Source organism: Myotis myotis, unplaced genomic scaffold (genome assembly GCF_014108235.1).
Source record: "Myotis myotis isolate mMyoMyo1 unplaced genomic scaffold, mMyoMyo1.p scaffold_m19_p_3, whole genome shotgun sequence".
NCBI classification, from domain to species: Eukaryota; Metazoa; Chordata; class Mammalia; order Chiroptera; family Vespertilionidae; genus Myotis; species Myotis myotis.
Genome location: NW_023416335.1, coordinates 150,406,137 through 150,425,155, shown reverse-complemented (window position 1 = coordinate 150,425,155; position 19,019 = coordinate 150,406,137).

The window sequence follows — 19,019 nt, the reverse complement described above, 5'->3', positions numbered from 1 at the left end:
GATCTATAGTGGATTTAAGGAGCTTTCCAAATTTTATTTCTAGTTCTATGCAAGCCTTGGGGAGCTTTGTTGAGACTTTCCAACATTTTATCTCTGTCTAGGTTTTATTACTTGTTTTCTCTTGCTGCTTTTCCCCAGCATCCTATGATGACTTGCTGTCTTTGAACTAGTAATCTTAAGGCTTTTCAAAACATATTCAAAAGCTATGACAATTAAAGCAATGTGATATTGAAAAGACAAGATTGAAAAGATGTAGCACGGGAAGACATAGTTGATTCAAAATCAGACTCTAGCATGTATAAAAATGTAATATATGAGAAATAAATCATCAAATATTTTTTTTCACAAATCAATCTTTCATGAAAAAGTGTGATTAGTACAAATGATTTATAAAGAACAAAATTTGATTTTACGAGTAAACAAAAAAGGCTAATCAAAGTAAAAATAAGACAAACGATACTATAAAAGAAGAAAAATTAAATGTACTTCATAAAGTATAGATGAGCAAGACATTCTCTTATCCCTGAAAGAGATAACTTTTCTGAAAAGGTTTTTATATATTAAAATCTGTTTTTAAAAAATTTATACCCTTGCCATGGCCAGTGTTACTCAGTGGATAGAGCATCAGCCTGCGGAATGAAAAGTCCAGGGTTTGATTCTAGTCAAGGGCACATACTTGAGTTGTGGGCTTGATCCCTAGTGGGGGGCGTGCGGAAGGCAGTTGACCAATGATTCTCTCTCATCATTGATGTTTCTATCGCTCTCTTCCTATCTGAAATCAATAAAAATATATTTAAGCAATAGTAGGTATTCAATAAATACTTGACTAATAAAGAGAATTACTAAATTTTAAAAAATTAAATAAATAAAAAGTTTATACCCTTGATTTTGTGATTTTACTGCTAGAAACTTATTTTATGAAAAAATTAGAGAATTAGACAAAGATTTATGCAAAAAAAATGTTCAGGTAGCATTATTTATAATATCAAACATTCCAAGGAAATTTATAAAATTAATCATACCAATGGTCACTCTTCTTCATAGAAATAAATATTTACTGAATTTCTACTGCATCCATTGCTTAATTTATCTGCTGTAATCTTCCCATGTTATAGAATAGGAATCTGGGGCTCAAAGGGGTTTGGTAATTCCCCCCAAGCCACACCATTTTAGTGCTTATCTCAGGGATGACATCAAAGCCTTGTTCTTTCCATTACATCTCACTACTTTTGTTAATACATATTTGGCAACGGTTTGCTTTAAAAATATCTGAGTAGCTCCACAGCTCTTTCTGTTTTTCCAACTTTCAAGAAAACAAGATGGTTCTGCTTTTGGATTCCTGTGGTGTGGGTTGAGAGCTAGTGCCCATGGTTTGAAGAATCAATGAATTCATCTGCAATTCAGATCATTTGTTTCCCAAGAAAAAAAAAGAATGAGCCATAAGAACGCAATGTCTCTCCTGGGGATCTTTCTTCTCTTACTTTTGGAGCAAATCTGAGAGAGAAAGCACTTAAGACACCAAGTACATCCCAGATAGGATCAGTAGTAAATATCCTCTGGTCCATTTGCATTTAGTGTTTAGAGATATTTATAGGGCTCCCTCTTCTACTAAATAGCCAGTGTGTGAAAGCTAAGGAAGTACAGCATTATCAGTGCATTGAAGATAGAGAGAGTACACTGTCTAGTGGTAGAAGTAAAGGACTACAGTTATTTCTCAACAGTCAGTGGCTTGACTTAGTCCTTAAAAGAGGCACTGGTTGACTTCAGTTTTTGTAAAGATGGAAAGTGGAAGTAAAAACAAACCACCAGCCTCACCGGATCAAAGGTCCCTCAGCCTATACTTGCAAATTGCCAAGAAACACATTGCAGCAACGCCAAGTGTTGATGGTCAACTGAAAGGTCGTAAAATAACACTTGTTTGCCTCCTACTTATATTTTCTTACTTTGAAGGTGTTGGAACACTTGTTTTAGTTATTACCACGTAATGTGTTATTCTGCCATCTTTAGATAGAGCCAGTGGCTAGGGTCAGCGTTGGATTTCTAAATAGTGTGAAGTAATAGAAAAGGCCTCATAAGAAAGTCGCAGTGCAATCTCACCTTTCCCAAACTCTCCCTCTTTATCCACTCCCTCTCTTTTTTCCTTTCCCTCCACAAAGAATAGAATTGTGCTTATATTTCATCAAATCCAAGGTAACACATTATAAGACTAACCAACATTTCAGGTATAATTAAAAAAGAAAAGTACTGCCAATTAAAATGACACAGAGCTTTTTTGTCAACTTAAAATTTTTATTTTGTTCTTGTTGAAAGAGTTCATTTAGCTTATTTAGACAGATTTTTCTGTTTCATATATTGCTCTCTCTTGCATATATACACAAAAAGGAAAATACAAGCAAAATAACAAGCTTAAGGTATTCCTAAAGCTGCTTCGCTGAGTTAACTTTCCTTAGTCACTTTTTGATTCAGATATGGCTCTCTGTTCTATCGGAAATGTTTGTGCAGCACAAGAGTGCCCACTATTATCTCTGGGATTTTCTTTCAAGTCACAGACATCTACTGCTGCAAATGCTGGTTATTGCTTGATCCCACCAGATCAAAGGAAGGTTTTCAGACAACAGCCAGGATTCACATTTCTTCCTCAGATTATCGTTTAACAGTTTGTTGACTAAAATATTGAAGGGTTGCAATTATCCAGTGATGTTTCCAGAATGTCAACCAAATTCAAGGTTGTGGGAGCAAAAGCAATGACAATTATGCCAGGACGTCCGCCTGGCCAACAGTGATTATAAGGCGCCATTCACTGTAAGATTTCAAAGGTGCTAAAACTAAAATGTAAGAAACCCAGAGGGAGAGGAGTGCATCCTGGAACGATGATATCAAGTCTGTGTGCCTTAATTAGGTGAGTGTTCAAAAGAGCTTAGAGAGTCCTAGCTGGTTCTGCTCAGGGAATAGAGTGTCAGCCTGTGGACTGAAGGGCCCTGGGTTCGATTCTGGTCAAGGGCACAGGTTTCCTGTTGCAGGCTTGATCCCTGGCCCCGGTCCGAGTGGCTGTGGGAAGCAACTAACTGATATGTCTCTGTTTCTTTTCTTTTCTTTCTTTCTTTTTTTTTTGTTCATCAGTTTATTTTGTTCTTTATTTTATTTACATTTTTATAATTCTTTATTGTTGAAAGTATGACGTATGTCCCCCTCTTTCCTCCACTGACTCCCTCCAGCCCGTTCCCGCTCACCTAATTTAGGCAGGCTCTGCTAAAATAATCTCTTTTATGATGAATACAATTTCAACTGACTAAGGACCTTGTTTTCAGCTGAAAAACATAAGTTCTTTAAAGATGTCTGAAACATAAAGTGACGGGTGGCATTGAGTGGGAGAAAGCTAAAAAAATAAAAATAAAGTCTGTGTGCAATTTCTATTGCATATAGGGGGATGTGGGGGTAGGATATAGAGTTAGGGGTTAGGGATGGGGAATTGTCTTCTGATCATTATTTACTCCAAGTCTGAGTTTTGTCCTTTCATAGTATCCTCTCAAACTGTCCTGCAAAGGACTAGACAGCGTTTGTGGGCTGACCCTGATGCCTAAAGGAACTGGTAAGGTCTTCACAAGCTGTCTCATGCAATGAGAGCCTAGGTTTACAGCAGCATCTAATTTTCATTTCATTTCAAAGATTTTGAACTTATCATTAATTCTTATAGAAATAGACGCACCTTATAAAGAATCGAGTTTCTTTGTTTTCTCCCCCCTCTAAAGTGTGACTACATCAGACAATATTAGGAATCTCCTGCTACGCCTAGGGAGAATCTGAGGAACAAAATTGATATGTGGTCGCCTGCTTCTACCTTTATTATTTTTGTTGTTAATCCTCACCAGAGAATACTCTTTCCCATTGATTTTAGTTTTTTAGAGACAGTGGAAGGGAGGAAGGAAAGGAGAGAGGGGGGGAGAGAGAGAGAAACACATTAATTGGTTGCCTCTTGCATGAGCCCTGACCAGGGCCCAGGCCAGAGAGGAGCCTGCAACCGAGGTACATGCCCTTGACCGGAATCAAAACTGGGACCCTTTGGTCCACAGGCTGACGCTCTATTTACTGAGCCAAACCGGCCGCAGTGGTCGGCAAACTCATTAGTCAACAGAGCCAAATATCAACAGTACAACGATTGAAATTTCTTTTGAGAGCCAAATTTTTTAAACTTAAACTATATAGGTAGGTATATTGTTATTAACTTAATTAGGGTACTCCTAAGGCTTAGGAAGAGCCACACTCCAGGGGCCAAAGAGCCGCATGTGGCTCGCGAACCGCAGTTTGCCGACCACGGGAGCTAGGGCAATTCCTTTATGATTCATACAGGAGTGTGGAATGAAAACCAAAAGTCAATCAATAGCAGTATGGCAGTGTTTCCTGGTTAAAAAAACACACCAAAAACCGAAAATTCTCTGAATTAGATGGACTTGTGTAAGGGAAGGGAAGGAAATGAAAGGAGGAGCAGAAGAATGGAAAGTGAGACTTTACCTCCAAAGAGATAAAATGTTTGAAGAATAGACCTTTCCATGCTTTCATGTCTTTCAAACACACATTATGTCTGGAATTGGCTTAAGTTTGTTTTATTCAAAAAAGATACTTAGTTATTAGGAATAAACTCTATTATGTTAAAACTATATCACTCTGGTCTTCTCTATAGATTAGAATGAATTTTGGTCCAGAAGTATATATCTTATTTGGTCAACTGTTGTTTAATTTTATTATGTAAAACATCCAAGTTTAAGACTGAGAATCTGACCAAAACCAGGAAGCAAAAGTACAAAAGTGACAGGTTCTGTGTGAGGAACAAAACTGACAAGAATGTTAGACTCCTGATATGCAGATTATATCTTTAAATTTTTTTAAAAAAAATGATCTACAGATATTTTGTTCTGTGAATTCATTGAGTTTGGGACTAAAAAAAATAAAGGAAAATGCACAAAAGTAGTCCAAACAGATGTCAAAAGTCAAAAGGGCTGGTAATTGTAGCCACTGGCTATATGTTTATCTTCACTTCATTTTGTATTAAGACTTTGCATATAACTCATTAATTAGAATTGAAAATATAAAAATGCAGCCAAAATATTTTGTTTGGCATTTTAACAAAATATCAAGTCCCAAACCTCTGAAGATGTTTTCTCATCTAGATACACAAGTAGGAAACATGTTCTTTATCTTATCTTTTGGTTCTAAAAAGCAATCTGCTTTAAACACTGAATGATACCTTCATATTTTCATAAGATAATATGAACCAGTTTCATATTATCTTAATGTTGTTGTTAGTTTTCAGTCTCACTTTCTATTTTTCTGACTAATCATTTAAAAAAAAAAAAAAGACCCATAGGACAACTGCAAGTATGGGAAGAATTTAATAAAGTTATCAGCTATTTGTCTGTATTTCTGGAATACTTAAAACTTCCCTCACATTTAAGCATTCTCCCTACTGCCTTATTACACAGTAATTCTTTTTTTTTTAATATATATGTTATTGCTTTTTTACAGAGAGGAAGGGAGAGGGATAGAGAGTTAGAAACATCGATGAGAGAGAAACATCGATCAGCTGCCTCCTGAACACCCCCTACTGGGGATGTGCCCGCAACTAAGATACATGCCCTTGACTGGAATCGACCTGGGACCCTTCAGTCCGCAGGCCGATGCTCCATCCACTGAGCCAAACCGGTTGGGGCTACACGGTAATTCTTAAATGATGCAGGCTAATCCCTAGTCCTGCCCTCGTTCAAATTCTCACAAACCCTGCCTTAATGAAGGACGAACTAGTGGGATGGATGGAGGAGATGGTACATATTGTAAAAGTGCTACTGGTGTTGGCCTGGACACAGCCTGAGGGACTAAAAAGTGAAGGATAATGAATCATAATGGCAACAAACTAAAGGTCTCCAGTTGATTGAAAGGACTAACCCTTTGTCTTTGTTGGAACTCCAGCTTCTTCCAGCTCACTCTCCACCCACTGCCACATCTCTAATGACACCTGGATTGTCCTTAGTGCAATTGTTTAACTGATACCATTTATTCTTTATCACCTGTCACAGCAACCATCTTTTCTCTTTTCAACTTTCTTACCACATGCGCATACATTTGTGTGTGTGTGCGCACACACACACACACACACACACACACACACACACACACACACCATGCATACACCCAGTGGCTGATGTTTAGTGAGCCATTCTAAGGCCAAGTCTCGGGTGCTGTTAATGAAGTTTTGCACTTCAAGTTAATGAAGTTCACTTGCCCTGGGGTGCAGTCCCCCTTCTCCACTTGCCTCCCTCTTCTGTGCCAGGACACAGACTTATCTTGCCTCCCCAGGGGAAATTCTGTTTCTAATAACCAGTTCCCCAGTTACCTCCCCAAGTTCAGTCCCTCTTTCCCTGGTGGACTCACAACAGTGTTATAGGTTATACAATCCTATTAGCCTCATCTTTTAAAGAGGTAGCATAGCTCTGGATGGTTTTTCTCAGTGGTTAGAGTGTAGGCCCGAGGACCAAAGGGTGGCAGCTTCGATTCTAGTCATGGGCATGTGTCTCTATTGCAGGCCTGATGCGCAGCCCCAGTCAGGGCGTGTGCGAGGAGGCAACCAATCGATGTGTCTCTCTCACATCGATGTTTCTCTCTCTTCCTCCTCTTTCCTCCTCTCTCCTCTCTCTAAAAATATCAATGAAAAAATATCCTCAGGTGAGGATTAAAACAAAAAAAAGAAGAAGCAGAGACAGCACAGGTATGAAGGACCAAGGAACGGGTGACTCTTCCCCACTTGCTGTGCTCAAATGACCTGTGCGGGTGTGTGATCCTGGGCCTTAAACTCAGTGATTCAGATGTTGGCCCTCTTGATTTCTCTGTCCATGACATGGGAGACTATATATGCGGCCAGCCAGAGGACTATGAGGAATGGTTACCCAACACACTTTGTTTTTGTTCAGACTCCCAGTACATACAATTATTTCAGGATACACTGAAGCACTAAGCCAGACATGAAACATGCTTAGAACATCGATGCCTTTATCCTTTGTTTCAGAAGTTCCGAGGCCTCCATCCTATTGAGTATATGTGGCTGGGGGTTATGCTTTTGTGTAAGGCAAAAAGCCTGTGACAGAAACCGGTAATGTGAGCGGCTGTAGGGTTTGTGTTTTCGGTTTGTGGGAGGTTCACGAGAGGTTGGGAGGGGCACCCATTACTCACTCATATGGGTTCTCACTCAGAGTCAGGTTTACACCACAACACAACTGACCCTGAGTTTTGTTGATTTCCACTTGAAACTATAAGTCATCGCAGGTTCATTTGACATTTGCCCCTATCTAGTTTAAGGCTTAAGACAGGTTGACTCATAGTTTTGGGAGCCTCAGCAAACCTCTCAGTGAACTTGGACTGAATTTGAGGTCTTGATTCAGAAGTTTGGAGTTTTCATTCCGGAGCTTTGCATGATCCTTAGCTATTTCGGGCCACAATCTTAAATCCTATCAGACTCACTTCAGACCATATGGAGCAAAGATAGAGTCCGCTAGGGCTCTTACCCACCCGCCACACATTCGTTCCTATGTTTCTATATCCTCAGCAGACCTCACTAGGCTTCTACAGAGAACACTTTTTTCTTTTTCAAAAAAAAAAAAAAAAATAAAGACATTAGTCTCATGGCTGCTAGGAATGAACTGGTCAAGAAGACTATCAATTTCTTGACACTCTATTACATATGTTGAAGAATTGTTTCCAAAGTGTTTCCTTTCACTACCCTCAACAGACATGTTTGCTGCTTTTAAATCCAGTAACCACTCCTAACTGCACAATGTATTATGATCTTAAACTATTATTCCTAATTATGGTGGATACTTTTCAAGAGGGTTTATTATATAATTTTGATTATACAAGCAACAAAAAAATTATAGTCAGTCCTTAAAATACTCTTCTTGAATGCTGTTGATATTTGTAATAAATGAGATGATTTAAAGTTGTATATTTTTAAAGTCTGATATTTGTACCATTGATTTTTCCCTATGCTAGTTTTCCCCCCAGTGTGAGAATCTATTTTCATTACAAGTTCTCATTCATACTGAAATGACTCTTATTTTACGGTAAATTTTGTTGCTGCTTGCAATAGTACAGGTAATCGTAGATGGGGCAAACCCACATAAAATAGAAAAATTTCTATTGATTTTGACAATGGGGAGAAAATCCTGTTTCCTTTGGTGAATAATGCAAATAAAGGATTTTTTTTCTCAGTTATAGTGCTTTGGGGGACATCTGGCTGCTCAGTATTGGGTTTTTCCAGACTAGTGCTTTACAACTGCTTTCCAAGTTATTCTTCAAATCCTCAGGAAACAGATTAACTTTGCAGTATTTATTCAAACATATTGGAAATCAAAGTGAGTTTCAACTGGTAAAATGTCTGAATTGAAGACTATTTGTAAAAAAAAAAAATGCATCTGGATTCCTTTTAAGGATATACGGTCATTGAAACATGGCTAATAAAGTTTCTAAGCCAAATCCTTTGAAGGAAACTCTTTCATGAATAGAAGAGACAGTTGAGAATAAATTATAATCAGCAAGTCAATTGTTTCTAATAAGTGGGTTCTTGAAAACTCTTTGTTCCTTTCAGATTTAAGATTCTCCCCAAGTCTAGTTTTCACTATTAATTTTCTGGGTGCACATTGTGTTCACAGAGAATGCAAACGTATGCTTCAACCCAGCTTCTGAATCAGTGAGATGTGTGAGAAACTGGGGGCATTGCCCAGCCCCTGGGCTGCTGCCTCACCCACTAGTTCGGTTATCACTTCTGGCTATATTTTCTTTGTTCTCTTCCATCGCCACCATATCCCAGGCAAATAAATGCATTTTGCCTCAAGCACCATTTTCTCTGGTCCTCATTGAGCTCGCTCCCCCAACCCCAGATCACTGTCAAGCTTAAAGCTTCCTTCACCCGTCTTTCTTCCTCCTCCCCAGAGTTCAATCAGTGACCAAGAAGAATCCAGCCGATGCTTTTGCAACCACACCACTCACTTACCTCTCTTCCTCTCCATTTCCTCGCTGGCTTGGCAACTTACCTTTGGTTGCCTGGCCTAGCACAGTCTTGCAGGAATCCTCTTAAACCTCCAGCCATCCTTCCATCAATCATCCCTTAGAGCACTGAGCACTGACCCATCTCCGATCCTACCACTTCTCTGACCCAAACCTGCCATGGCCCCTGTGGCCTGCTGAGCACAGCACCGACTTCCTGGCCCAGCTATTGGGAGCCTCCACGAGAACTGATTCCAGCTCTTTCCAATGTGAGCTCCTGCTCTCCCTCTGGGTAAATGCCACACTTGAACACATCAGATGATTATTTTTTCTGTTCCCCACACACACCGTGGGCCTTCCAACTGCTATACGTATTCATGTGCCATTTCCCAATTTTTCTCTCAAAATCATATGAACCATTCAGAGCCCAATACAAACATCCCAGTTTCCATAGTGTGTGGGTGTCCTTTCCAGTTATATAACATACTAGAGGCCTGGTGCACAAAATTCATGCATGGGTAGGGTCCCTAGGCCTGGCCAGTGATCAGGGCCAATCAGGGCCTTCTGGCTGTGGGCTAGGGCCTTCCTTCGTTCTGCGCCATCCCCTGATGGTCAGCACACGTCATAGTGAGCTGTCAAACTCCTGGTCACTCAAACTCCTGAGGGGACCATTTGCATATTAGCCTTTTATTATATAGGATAATCACATATAGGCATATCATACAGGGAAGAACTAGCCATATTTGTAAACATATGATCATTGAGTGCCTTTAGAAATGTGTGCATCAAGTATTCATTCACATATATCTTGTACTCAGAAAACACGTTAGAGTTCACAAAGAGCTTTCACCCATATTACCGCATTTGCTTTACCGCACAAACCCATGAGATGGGCAATATGGACAGCTGACAGACGAAGAAGCTAAGTCTGAGGAAATTGCACAGATTACCCAAGGTCATCTCTCTAAAAAGTGACAGAAGCAGGTTTCACACCCAGCTCTCGTAACAGCTCCTGGCACTTTCAACCCAATCACGATGACCTCCCTTCTAATGGGACAGAGACACAAATGAGGTGATTCCTGCAGCAGATGGGGAAAGAGGCCAGGCCGCGGCGTGTCAGGGGCGGTCTGTGAGAAGAGCAGTGGCGTGATCAAAGCGCTGCTGCAGGAAGATTGATCTGGCGGTGCTGGTGAGGCGGTGGGAGTGGAACACCCTGCTGGAATCCATCGCTCGCTCTTCTGAACTCGGTGGCCCTTTGTTTGTGCTCCCCATGCAGCATTTACCCAGCGCTGCACACGGGTTATTTGTTTGTTTACCTACTCCCTTCCCACACACACTCCGGAACGATTTAAGGTGGCTTTACACTGTCTTCTATTTCACAACCATATTAACACAACTTGATCTTATCTCCTCCACTAAATTTTAAGCCTTGGAGCAGCTTAAAATTGGGTATTAAACAGTATGTGTTTTCACATCTTTGGACTAACCATGTATTTGACATGGGGATGTATTGATTGTGGATGTTCAGAATCCAGTGAATGAACGAGTAAGTGAATGAGAGGGCATCTGAGAGATTTCTGCTAAATATAGGATGAGGGAGGGACATGGTTAATTGGATTACAATATTTATACTTAAAATCATATGCAACCATTAATAGGATGAGATACATCTATATGAATTTAAATGGTAAGAAGACTATGATATATTGTTTCCTAAATCACAGAATACACATATATATGAAAAAAACAGTGTGCATGTGTTGTGTGTGTGCGTATGTATGTGTGTGTTGCACACTGAATTGTTAACATGGTTAACTGTTTACCTCTGGGAAAAGTAATGGGATTGGAAAACGTCCTTGTAGATGTCTTCATTTAACTTAATCCTGGAGATTCTTTGCAGCTTGTGATCAAGATCCACTTCCAAGTCCAACTTCCTTCTCTGTGTTGCCTGCCCCCCAAGTGGCCACAAAAGATGCCCCATACATGGTCTCCAGGTCTCCTTTCTGTCTTTTCTTTTCTGGGACTTCTAATGGCACACCCTGGTCCCTCCTGGTTTGACTCTCCTTCTTCTGCTTGGGACCATCTCCCTCGATCCAGCCGGCTGCCTCCATTCCCCAGCAAGGTTTACACAAAACTCATTGACATTTTCACTGCAGCTCCATGAGACTTCAGTTTCAGGTGTGAAACCACCTCAGACCTGTTCTACTTACAGCAGGAAGAACTGTGGTACCATGTCCAACTCATTCCTTTCTCCATCTCCCCACCACCCCAACACCAACAACCACCATTTTTTAAAAGAAGATTATTTTCCTTAAATATTTAATGATGTTCCCTATCAATGATAAAATATAGGTGTCAAGGGATTACAAATTTTTAAGCTATTAATACCCAAATGGTGATTAGAATTATAAGTTTCTTCATTAGCCACTACTCTTTCTTTTCCTGGCATTTGAGTGTTTTTCCTTTGAAAAGTACACTTTTCCTCTTAACTCAGCTATTTATTCACTCACCACTAAATATCTTCCTTACATTGCATTAAATCCCACTTATGTTTCACTCTGCTAACACTTAAATAATGACCAAAATAGTCTGGCCTTATCAGATGGCAGCTTGTAACTTTGTCTTGTGTAACCAGGTGAACCACACCATAAAATGTGAAGCTATTGAATAATCTTCAGGAATCTGAAGAAAGATGGTTCGTCATTACCAGCCACCCTCTACCATGATTTCTACCATCTTTCCATTTTCCTCCACTTCTTACTGAGCATACTGGAAGCTGAGGGGGAATTGAGCTTCCATAGCTCTCACAGTCAAGTCTGAGACCAAAAACCCTTTCCCCAAAGACCCAGTTGGAAATTGGTGCATCCAGAGTGCCTACTATGTGCTCCACAATCACCATACCTCATATACCTGTCCCTAGTCACATCGGGCCCAAAGTTCTGCTGATCACATGCAAGACATGCAGAACTAAAGAGTGTATAGTGGGTAAGAACAATAGATCACACAGGAACACTCAGGCAGATTTGTGAAGTTCAAAGTAAATGGTGCTTGTGCTACTCTTATTTCACCAAGAATTCATTTTCAAGGAAAATTCATTCTCTCTCACCTCTGTGCCCTGGAAAGGGAATCAAGCCATGGTTTTAATATTTTGTGGTTGCAGATCCCTTGAGAACTTGATGAAAACCATGAGGCCTCCTTTTCCTGGGGAAAAAAAAAAACAAAAACCCACTTCTGTTTATATATACGAAAATTTACAATTTCAAGGCATTCGTCTACCCCAATGCTCCTTCCTAGAAGTCCTTTCTTAGATCCTAGGTTAGGAACCCTGAACTAAAGGGAGAAATCAATCTTCTGCAATAAAGTCCAGGGGAAAGAGTTTCCAAATGGAGCTGATAGGTGGTTCTCACAGAGCTGTGTGTGAAGAGGAGGGAGGAGGTGGCATTCAGGGGAACAGTAAAAAACATGTTGGTGAAATAAAGGATCAGCATAATGGCATTATGCTTGTGGGTCAATCTGTGATGATACCGAGAACGAAAGCCCAGGCAAAACGGCAAAAGTCCCCCCAACAGTGGAGTCAAATGTTAAAAAGGAACTTTGGTACCAGATGGGTGTGGGTGAGGCCTGGCTCTGTCTTATAGTAACTTTAGACAAATTACTCAACCCCTAAACCGCATTGTCTTCAGCTGTAACATGAGGGTAATAACAGTTTAATGGAGATGAGGTAGTAAAGGAGATACTTGTGAAGTGCTTGTTACAATGCCTGCATAAGGGCTACCTGTTAACATTATGCCGTTTTCCATTTTCAGGCACCCAAAGGATCCTATGCAAGTCATTTACACTATAATGTGAGTTAACATTAAATGTTCACTCACTGGAAGCTATCTGTACAGTGAACCCTCTTTCACCGGCAGGAAGTTGTCTCAGGTCAGTCCTTGGAGGGGGGGGGGGGAGTGGAGGTGATGGGCATAAGTAGGGGAGGAAGATTAAAAGATGCCTTAGCATCCTTAAAATCACACCTCAGAGACAGCCAAGCTAGACCTGGGTGAAGATTCACATTAAGGGGCAAAGGAGAAGGCCTGCAGCAGGGTTCATAGAGTAAGGAGGCACGTCTGATCCTGGGCCTCAAGCTCCCTGCATTCTGCTAGCTGTGTTTGAACTCAATGATTAAAATACATATACGGTCAGCAACAGGCATGGTGTTCAGTCATCTGGAAGGAAGGTTCTGTGGCCCAGCCCACAAACCTTAAACTGAGCAAAGATGTCAACTACATGAGTTAAAAATGATTGCCTCCAATTGCAAGCATCATGACACGACACCTACACCGGGGAGCATTGCATTATTGTAAGCACAGTTGACACAGTAGAGAGGCATTAATAACGAAGTAGGACAAATGTCAAGCCTATCTGTGAAGTGGCCCACATCTTAAGGTTTTTGGGGAACTGGTGGTAACCATGCTTTATGATTCAGCCATGTAATGCATCGTCCTGACCACTGCTTTGGACAGAGTTTCATTATTGTGATAAATAGCAGGGTTAAAATAGCCAAGCAGGGTTCCCACTGAGGCTGCTCTGTCTTTATTATACCGGACGACCCGGATTCCTAGAGGGGCTTATCATCCACTCTACTAAGTCTCCAAGGAAAACATGCAGAGCCTTTAAAAATGATGACATAGTGTGATTCAAGGAAATTTAAGCTTTTATTTATCAATTTCTATACTAGTCATCCCAACCGCTTGAAGTATATAAAGATTTTATTTCACGTTCTATTAAAACAGACCTGTAACACTTCCTCTAAGTTAGTGATTCAGGTGCATATAATTTTAAAACATTGAAAGTCAGACGTCTGCGTATGTGCTTATTGTTTGTTAGTGTCTATATATGTTACAAACATATCAGGTTGTTGGATGAAAACTTATGTTTCTGGATTTCATTTTACTTTGAGGAATGAAATCTGAAACAACTCTGAGATTATTTAAGTAGACGATTTAAAGCATAACATTGATTGTGCAACTTGTTTTGTTTTTTAAATCTTTAAAGGTCCATGAGTTGTATGACCCCACAAACAGAGACTTTGGTTTCTAACTTGGTCTGATCTTCATTAACAACTGTTCCTTCCTTATAAACAGAAGAAATATTTAGGAACCCAGAGCAGAGTGGTCTAACTCCTAAATCTTTCTCTCCTCCCTTCTTCAACCCCCTCCCCCATCTCTTTCTCTGTCTCCAACTTCATTTCTTTCTCTCTAACCAGTTAACTTTTTAATGGGATTTGTTAACTGTTGGTTAAGAGGGAAATTAAATTTGGAGGTCTTTGCTTCTTGGAGAATCTCAAGGATTTATAGAACTGTCTGGTATGAGAGACTATGTTTATTCTTAAGGCAACAGCCTTCATTTCTTGGCACTTATTCCATTTTGTTTTGTTTCTTTGATTATTGAAAACTTTTACAGGACAAGCAGGCTTTTTAAAGATTGAAAGGTCTCATTCCAGGGCAAAGCCCACTTATTTGTGAATGAGTGGAAAGTTAATTGGAAAAAAAAGGGGGGGGGGCAGAGTGTATTTCATTTGTTGTCCATGTAAGTGGAGCTGATGAGCAAAGAAGTAAAACATTATTAAATTCCCAGGTATGTTTCTCAGCTCAGCTCCATATCGTGAGTTTCTTTTTCATGGTAATTCTGAAGGTCAGAGTTGTGTTTTGTTTATTTGTTTTTACAAAATATTTTACTAGATTAACTTCTCTCCTAGAAAAGTGTTCCTAGATATAGAGTCTAAAGAATGTAATGAATTTAGAAAGAGATCTGAGGACACCTTGAACATTCACACTTACGTGCTTATTGTTTGTGCAGTAAGTTCCGTAAGATAATCAACTCTTCTGTTATACATTTCTCAATGTTACACAATTCTGCCTCATTTTACTTCTACTGGATGTGTAATTATGCAAAATTTTTAAAGTTCCAGGGGAATAAAATTGCAATACTGGAGAAATGACTTTGTGGTAATGTTCCATGAAACTCTTCTTTGTTTCCATTATTTTTAGTTTGGTTTTGGTTTTCTAAGAATTTGCACCCTTGATTTTGGAACTCATTATTTCAAACTCCAATAATCCTAAAAATGAAAGCTGAAACTATGGAATCTTTTATGGTTTTAACTTGATCATTCCTTTCACCTAGAAAAGGGCAAGAATTTGCCCCCAACTAAGCCAAATTTATGGAAAAGCTTGATAAAAATGGTGAATGTTTTGTGTATGCGGAGATGTCCACAGTGGTGTGACCTTTTCTGCCTTCAAGTTTTATTATATGAAATGTTCGTGCCACTCTTCTAGGAATACTAACCTTATTTTTCTAAGACTCCTTTCATTTATTTTTTCAGTCAAAAGGGGGGAAGTAATTTGCAAAGAGTTCGGTACTGTGATAATGTACAGGGGTTCATGCTTTAGTGAGAGTTCAGAAATGGATTACAAATAAAAGCAGTTCAGTGTTCTCATCCTTAGAAATAGAGAGGAAGTTCATGGTTTATGAAAGAAAGCAGAAAAAAAAAATGTGCCTGCCTTATATGGCACAGTGAAGTGCAGCAGGGAATTTATATATATATATATATATATATATATATATATATATATATATATATATGAATGAAAAGGTTATGATAGTTGTAAAAAACAAAACAAAACAGCATCAGCAACAGATTTCATGAAGATTAAATGTGAGAGACAGTTAAACATTCCCCCTCTTGTTAGTTGGTCTTTAAGTAAAATTACAAAACACTGTTCTCATTGCATTTTACTCTTGTCTCTGCTGCTGATAATGAATGATCAGAAATAAATGTTTGGATAGATTTTGTTTATTTACAATCTCTTGGCTGCTCTCAGAATTAAGGAAAGATAAGACTGTGGTCACACACACACACACACACACACACACACACTAAATCCTGAGATTTTCTAAAGTAACATTGAGATTCAAATGTTCTTCTTCTGTTTTTGTATCCTGAACCATGGATTACACCTATTCCCAACAGATCTTTTAAACTCTATAAAGTTTTTCAGCCATCTTCTTCTTGTTTCTTAGTCTTTCAATCTGGTCCTCATATGTTCATTTTGGCCTTCCTGTAGGCAGGCTTCCTGTCACGGCATCCAGATAGAAAGAATAATATGGAAGAGAGGAAAGTAAAGAGATGAAAATGTCAACAGATAGGAAGGCATGGAAACAAAAGATTAAGGCAATTCTGTACTACAAAGGCATAGAAAAAGAGGGAGAATCTGGGAAGGTTAATTATATTAGGCCTGTAAAACATTTGAGATTTTCAGAGAAGGCTGGGAGATGAGGAACTGGTCAGCAAATGGAGATTAATGTTGCAGTTCACGGTCAGAAACAGGAGCAGCTCTGCCTGTGACTTGGGCCTGTGCCCAAGGGCCAGCCTTGGATTTAGAAGCTCAGAAGCCCTGGGACACATTTACCCTACTGCCACTTCTTGGTTGTCCGAAAGCTTGGGTTTAACAGAATGGTGCAAAGATAGTCCTCTTCTTCCTAGGATACCAGGGCCGTTCTAGATTCCCCAAAGCATCCCCAGGCCACTTTTTCAGCTATGAGTCAGGATCTATGGAGTCCAGCAACATTGAATACCATATTTGGTTATGGGAGTTTTTCTGAGATCTTTCTGATTTAGGGTGATTACAGGAAACCTACTCTAAGTTTGGTAGGCTGACCATATATCTTTGCTTGCATAGGGCAGGCATATTTTGCACCTTTTATCCCAGCATAATTACTAATAGCACTAGAAGCCTGATGCACAAAAATTCGTGCAAGAGTAGGCCTTCCTTCCCCCAGCTGCCAGTACCGGCTTCCCTCTGGCAGGCACCCGGGACCTGGGCTGGCTTCCCTTTGGCCCCGGCTTCATCAGGAAGGATGTCCGGAAGACATCCAGTCTAATTAGCATATTACCCTTTTATTATTATAGATGTTCATTGCTCTCAAAAAAGATGGATGAAAAATTCCAAGGTCATCCTAAAGTTTAGGCTCTGAGATTTCTGAGAGACCCAGTAACCTATCAGCTCTTTTAAGTCTGGAGAAGTGTGAGCCAGAGCAGCTCACAAGTAACAGGCCATGAACCCTGCCATCTCCCTGAAAGCTGGGGAGTGAAGATGATGATCATTCTGTGGTCCCAGTGTGGAAACGTGACTGGCATTTCTAGAAAAAGGGAATAAATTTAACTCTTGAGACAGAGGTTCCTGATTTGGGGCCATGCATCTTGTCTGGGGGAGCCTTTTATTTTTTATTTTTTAATTAAATCTTTATTGTTCAGATTATTACATTTGTTCCTCTTTTTTCCCCCATAACTCCCCTCCTCCCAGTTCCAGCCCCACCCTCCGCCCTCACTCCCCACCCACTGTCCTCTTCCATAGGTGCACGATTTTTGTCCAGTCTCTTCCCGCATCTCCCACACCCCTTTCCCCCCCAAGAATAGTCAGTCCATTCCCTTTCTATGTCCCTGATTCTATTATGATCACCAGATTATTTATTCACTTGATTCTTAGATTCACTTGTTGATAGATGCATATTTGTTGTTCATAATTTGTATCTTTACCTTTTTCTTCTTCTTCCTCTTCTTAAAGGATACCTTTCAGCATTTCATATAATACTGGTTTGGTGGTGATGAACTCCTTTAGCTTTTCCTTATCTGTGAAGCTCTTTATCTGACCTTCAGTTCTGAATGATAGCTTTGCTGGATAAAGTAATCTTGGTTGTAGGTTCTTGGTATTCATCACTTTGAATATTTCTTGCCATTCCCTTCTGGCCTGCAAAGTTTCTGTTGAGAAATCAGCTGACAGTTGTATGGGTACTCCCTTGTAGGTAACTGATTTTCTTTCTCTTGCTGCTTTTAGGATTCTCTCTTTGTCTTTTGCTCTTGGCATTTTAATTATGATGTGTCTTGGTGTGGTCCTCTTTGGATTCCTTTTGTTTGGGGTTCTCTGCGCTTCCTAGACCTGTAAGTCTATTTCTTTCACCAGGTGGGGGAAGTTTTCTGTCATTATTTCTTCAAATAGGATTTCAATATTTTGCTCTCTCTCATCTTCTGGCACCCCTATAATCCTGATGTTGGTACGCTTGAAGCTGTCCCAGAGGCTCCTTACACTATCTTCATATTTTCGGATTCTTTTTTCATTTTGCTTTTCCAGTTGGGTGTTTTTTGCTTCTTCGCGTTTCGAATCTTTGACTTGATTCTTGTGCTCCTCTGGTCTGCTGTTGGGTGTCTGTATAATATTCTTTATTTCAGTCAGTGTATGCTTAATTTCTAGTTGGTTCTTTATCACAACATCGAGGGTCTCATTAGATTTCTTGAGGATCTCACTACATTTATCGGCGGTCTCACCAGTCTTTTCGAGGGCCTTACTAAGTTTATCGGCAGCTTCTAGACAGTTCTTGAGAGACCTTAAAAGTGTGGTTTTGAGCTCTATATCTTCCATTTCTGACATTTGTGTCCTGTTTCTTTGTCTCTGCATTTTTATATCTTTTCTTGGTGCACCCCCTAGTGGTCTTTGTGCGCAGTCTTGTAGTTAAGCCTTGATTGTTGTTGGTAATACCAGGGGTGATTTGACCTCCAGGCTAACTGGCTATGAGATTCAGCTGTGTCTGCAGTGGGAGAGCTTCTGTGCTGGATCTCTAGGGCGGTGCTAATCTAGCCTTTGCCTGAGGCTATCCGGCAAATGGCTCTGCGAAGGGCTTGGGCGGGGCGGGTCCCCGGGGATCTACAGGGCGGGTGGAGCAAGCAGTTATGGCTGCTCTCAGTTCTGTCCCTAAGGGCTCTGCCTCTCAGAGTCCCAGCAACTGCTGCAAACCTCAGAGAGAAAGCTGCCTTTGAGTTCCGACTGAAGCCAGACAGTCCCGCTTCTCCCGTTTGAGTCTGGGTCCCCAGAGACTCACCCGGATCTGGAGCTCAGAGTCTGAAACTCCCTCCCGATTGAAAACAACAACCACGCCCTCACCGCCAGCCCGCTCCG